The following is a 5402-nucleotide window of genomic DNA, read 5'->3' as shown; positions in this document are numbered from 1 at the left end:
TTTCTCCATGGTGAAAGAAATATATGCTACCACATCATGCACTGCAGCAGATCCCATTCCTTCTCAATTCATAAAGGAAAAACCAGTTAGCAGAAAGACAGACCAAGCTGCACAACAGTATCAAGTCTGGGATTATACTGCTGGAATGTGTTGTGCTTAATATTGGTCAGAAAATGGGAATGACCAAAGATGAAATGTATCACACTCCAAACTTGGTAGAGAATGGCCAGTGCCTTCGCTCCTCAGTTTTCAAAGATCTGCCAATCTACAAAACCCATTTTCCACAGCCAGCTGAAGAAGTAGTGGAGGAGGAAGATGAGGAGGAAGAGGAAGATGAGGAAGAAGAAGAAGAAGAAACTTCAGAGGATGAAGATGCAACAGAAGAATAGAATTAGGATTTTTAATTCTGTTTGTTTTTAATTTCAGTTTATGTAAATTTTAACAATTAGGATTTTTGTTTCTGTAAATACAGTAGTTGTTCAGGATAATTTTAACACTTTTCAGTTGTAATGAAGTTCAGTTTCTTTTAGTTTTATAATTTTGAAATTTCAATTACCTTATTTTCTGATGATTGATAAATTTTTGGTGTTTTTATGCAGAAAATATCACAATCACACAACACTCACACACAATGGATGCTTACACTTGCACAAGTTACCGTGAAAAGGGGGATTTCATTCTCTACCTCTTGTTCATGTGTTAGCTTCACATTACACTAAATTGTTTATGAAAAACACCAAAATACTAGAATAGATATTAAACTGCTGGTTGTGAATCAAATGAAGCTAATTGATAATTCTGTGAATTCTGTTTGATTTTTTTCTTTTTAAGTTGTTTTTCCCATTCTCAAAATGAGATCACACTTGTATTTTCAAAATGAGGCAGTCTTGCCACTAGGTGCATATAATTCTGAAAAGTGAATTGTGAGTTCATTGATTAACATGTTCACTTACAAAACCCTAGTGAGACTTGAGTTGCATTCTTCTTCTTCATGTGTGATTAATCACATTTTGCTGCATTCTTTAGAACTTGCCTTGTTTCTTGATTGAATATGCATTTTACAGTTTTCACATATATGATGGAGGCCATGTTTGATTATGCCTAGTCAGCCTAAATGCCTTCCTTTATGATTGAATGTCTTAGTCACCCCTTTGAGCTTAATATCCCTTTTCTTGAAATTACCTCATCATAAGCCTTGCTGAAAAACCAATTTTACCATTCAAATGAAAAGAGGCATAGTGAGTCTACTCAAGAATGAGTTTTAAAACTAAGTTTAGGGTGGCATCCACAATTTAATTGCTTGAGGACAAGCAATGTTCTAAGATTGGGGTGGGGAATAGCAAAGTATCTAGGTTTTGCGTTCAAAAAGACAGAAAGAAATAGCAAAAGCTGCAGAAAAATGAAAAATATGGAGCAAACTTGTGAAAAGAGCAAAATGTGAGTTCAAAAGAAAGAATTGCAGCAAAGTGCTACAGAAAAAGAAAGCGAAATCCAATGAAAAGAAAGATAGTGAATGGAAGCAAGAAAGAAAGAAGGAAAAAACTAGAATCTTGCTACACGAAGAATCTGTGTACTGAGAGAATTAATGAGAAATAATGCAATTCCAGGCTAGTTTTAAAATCATTCACTCAAAATGCTTCTGATCTTTTGAAATTGCATGTATTGTTTTCTATGTTATTCAATACCTACCTTAACCTTAGCCTTGTTATAACCTGAAAAAGTCCTCTAGATGTGTGATTGACTGTATTAAGCAAAGGAAATTGAGAATATGAGCAAGCATATGGTAGAGTGTAGTTAAATTGATGATTTAGAGAGAAAACAGTACCTAAACATTGTTGAGTGATGAGGAAAACACTTCCAAGTGAGCTGTGATCATGTTTATTAATTGTACTCACATGAATTTTGATGAAATATATGAATTTAGATAGCAATTCTTACTCAATGATGATTATGCAGTATGAAGATCATGATAAGTATTGGGATGAACAATTTGATTGAAAATTTTGCAGAAAACACAGAATTAGAATTTGAAATTTCTGAGAAAAGCAGTTTGAAAAATGATTTTTGAAAAATGGAGGGATTACCCTTGGTTTAGTTTGATTTGCTTGAGGACAAGCAAAAATTCAAGTTTGGGGTAGTGATGAATCCATATTTTTACTAGTATTTTACTATAGTTTTCATCCATTTAATAAGGAAAATATGTTGGAAAAAGTAGAAAAAAATCATAAAAATAAAATGATTGAATAATTTCTTTAAATACATAATTAGTTTAGCATTTATGAATTTTCTGTGTAGAAATTAATAATTGAAGTGTGTTTTTGTAGAAAATTCTGAGCAAAGTCCATGAAGCTGGTAGATCAATGGAGAAATAGTAGAAAAGTAGCAAGTCTGGACTCAAAAGAACATGGCTTATGGAGTTTAAGCTAGGTGTGGTTACTCTTGCTAGCGAAAGTGAGTGATTCATACCTTAAATGAGAAGTTGAGTGTGGGCGTGATCACTATTATCACTGAATGTGAATGTTCCAGAGAAGTTCAATCTCAGAAGAGCTATGCGTTACCACTCTCGCCAACAAAAGTGAATGTTCCAGATAAGGCAGAATTTCAGCGAGCTCTGCGTTACCAATTTTACCAGTGAAAGTGGATGTTCCAGAAAGGAGTGTATCAAGGCAAGTTGCGCGTGGTCACTCTTGCTCTCGAAAGTGATCACGCGTACTCCTCGACCTCCTGGGTTGCTACTCTTATCAAGGAAAGTGAATGTTCCAGTCTTCCAGAAACTACATGAGCCTCTGCGTGGTCACTCTTATGAAGCAAAATGACAACGCCAAGAGTCGGGAATTCTTATAAATACTAGAGAAAGCTTAGAACTCGGGGCTTTTGGTTCATTTTCCGTTTTTTCTATTAGATTCTCGTTGAGAGAGAGTGAGAGAGAGGATTGGGGTCGAATTTCGAAGCTCCAAGAAGAGGCATTGGATTGGAGCTCGTGGAGATGGCTTCTTTGCAATTCTTCTCTTCTTCTCCTTCTTTCTCTTTCTCTGTTAGAATGTTTGCTTAATTCTCCATAGTTAGGAGTTTATGGAACTTGAATTGATGTATTGATTCGATATTTGCTTCTGAAATTTGAGTTTTTGGATTAATGGAATTGTTAATTCTGCTGTTATTGCACTTTGTGAATGGAAATTCGTATGGTTAATCAGAGAGGAACATTTACCAATGGAAGTTGGATTTTCTTCTTTGATCTGAGTTAGCAATCAGAATTGGGGATTTCTTAGGGATAAGAAGACCTATTACTGCAATCCTACGGCTCTAAGTCTTAATGCAACTTGAAATTGAACTTCACCTAAGGGATTAGGGGGGTTTAGTTGCTTTTTAAGGTCAATGATTTAAGGAATTAAACTTTGACTATTAATAAGAGAAACTGATTGGCAATTAACCAATTACTTGAATATTCAGAGGCATGATTGAATTGATATTGACATTCTTGTGAAATAAATTCTTAACTATTCTTCATTCCTATCTCATTTCATCACAACTTTCATACTTTGTTTTTACTGCAAGTTTCTTACTTTTTAATTGTGCTTGTTCTTGACTTCTGAATGTTATAAATCTTCCAAATTCGTATGGCTTAAATGGTTATAGTTCTGTGAAGTGATAATTGATTTCCTAATTCCTTGTGGAGATGATATTCTGATCTTAAAAGTTACTCATTACTTGCTGCAATTCCTAGTGCACTTGCTAGAGTTTAGAATTGTAAACAACAACCACCACTCCCTCTTCCCCAAGGTATTTCTACCGTCCTCATCTTCCACACCCTAGTGTATCAATGAACCATTCACAGCATGTTACACCGGCGTTAATCACGCCTCATTCATACACATTGCAATATTCATTCTCAGTATACGGCATAAAGCTCGTAGTCATGCATAATACACGGCATTAGACTCTCATTCATTTTTAAGTACACGGAACAAAGCCTACATTCATTCATATTACACGGCCCTTGGCCCCACACTTCTTCGCAATAATCGTTCTAAATACACGACACAAGTGCCCACACGCATTTACAACGTAATTCATTTCAATCACACACAAAATATTTTTAACATAGTTCACATTTACATTCCTCATTCATCAAGTATTAACATACTCAAACCACACAATCACCCATCACGGGTTTCCACATGCTATCACACCTCACAACACAGCAAATTCCATCAAATACATATTTCCTACCCTCTATCTCCATCACATTGCAATATTCATCAAAATACACGACAATCAAACCCAAAGAAATAGGGTAGAGTCCCCCCTTACCTTGGATTGAAGACCCACGCTTGAATTTAACCACGAAAGTGCTCCTCACACAGATTCCATCCTAAATACATGGAAGAATTCCATGAGAACCCAGGGAAATCATGAAAACAGAGAAAAGGGATAAAAAACGAAAATCTTAACCATTAAAACTCACCTCCAAGCGTTCCCAACACAAATCCAACCTTCAATCAAGCTCCCGAACGTCTTGGAGGCAATTTAATCTGTAAATTGTAATCGATAGTCTGGATGTTAAGGTAGGATAGTCGCTGATTAAAAACTTGTAGACAAGTAGAGAATAAAGAATTGAAGACGATAAAAATTGATAAAATTTCTTTTATACGAAAAGTGTTGCATTGAAAATAATAGATTAATATGGGATAAGGTGAAAGAGATGTATAATGACGTAGCTAACATAAGAAAAACTAAAACCCGAGAGAGTAATTTTGTATTTCCTTCCCCTGTACCTAATATACAACGTAGATCATTAGTGGACAAACATAGATAAAAAGAGCGTAATGATAAGCACAAGCACATTACATGAATACGATGCACTATTATAAACCCCAATTTCATTAAATAGTAAAACTCTAAGGAAGTGTGGTACAAATTATAAAGAGTCAAATTAAAGAGTGGATTGTAGCATAAAATTAGAAAAGTTCAAATTCGAAAGGAGCATGAAACACTAAGTAATAAAGAAAGACATTCTCAAATATGTGCTGATAATGAAATCTTAGAACCATGAATATTCCATGCTAAGTGAAACTAGTTAGAAAAAAAAAAGAGAAGAATTAGAATCGAGAAGAGCAAATGAGAGAGAATGAACTAAGATGAAATATCAAGTATTATAATCATGAATGAATGCACCTCATCTATCTTCTAATCAAGTTTTATAAATAATCAAGCCGTAAAATAGATGGCAAGATTCTGTATTTAAACACTTTAAAACACAGAAACCCCAATGAATAGCTCCCAACACGAACCACCCCTTGAATTAAATGCCCATGAACCGTGAATGAATAATGATCAAATTAGGTAGAAAACATGACTAGTGAACATTTACAAAACGGTTGAGAATTTTAGAACCCAAAATT

The sequence above is a fragment of the Abrus precatorius genome, unplaced genomic scaffold, assembly GCF_003935025.1.
Source record: "Abrus precatorius isolate BTA unplaced genomic scaffold, Abrus_2018 Scaffold2, whole genome shotgun sequence".
Taxonomy (NCBI): Eukaryota; Viridiplantae; Streptophyta; class Magnoliopsida; order Fabales; family Fabaceae; genus Abrus; species Abrus precatorius.
The sequence above is the reverse complement of the archived record's forward strand: the minus strand, read 5'-3'. Positions refer to the sequence as shown.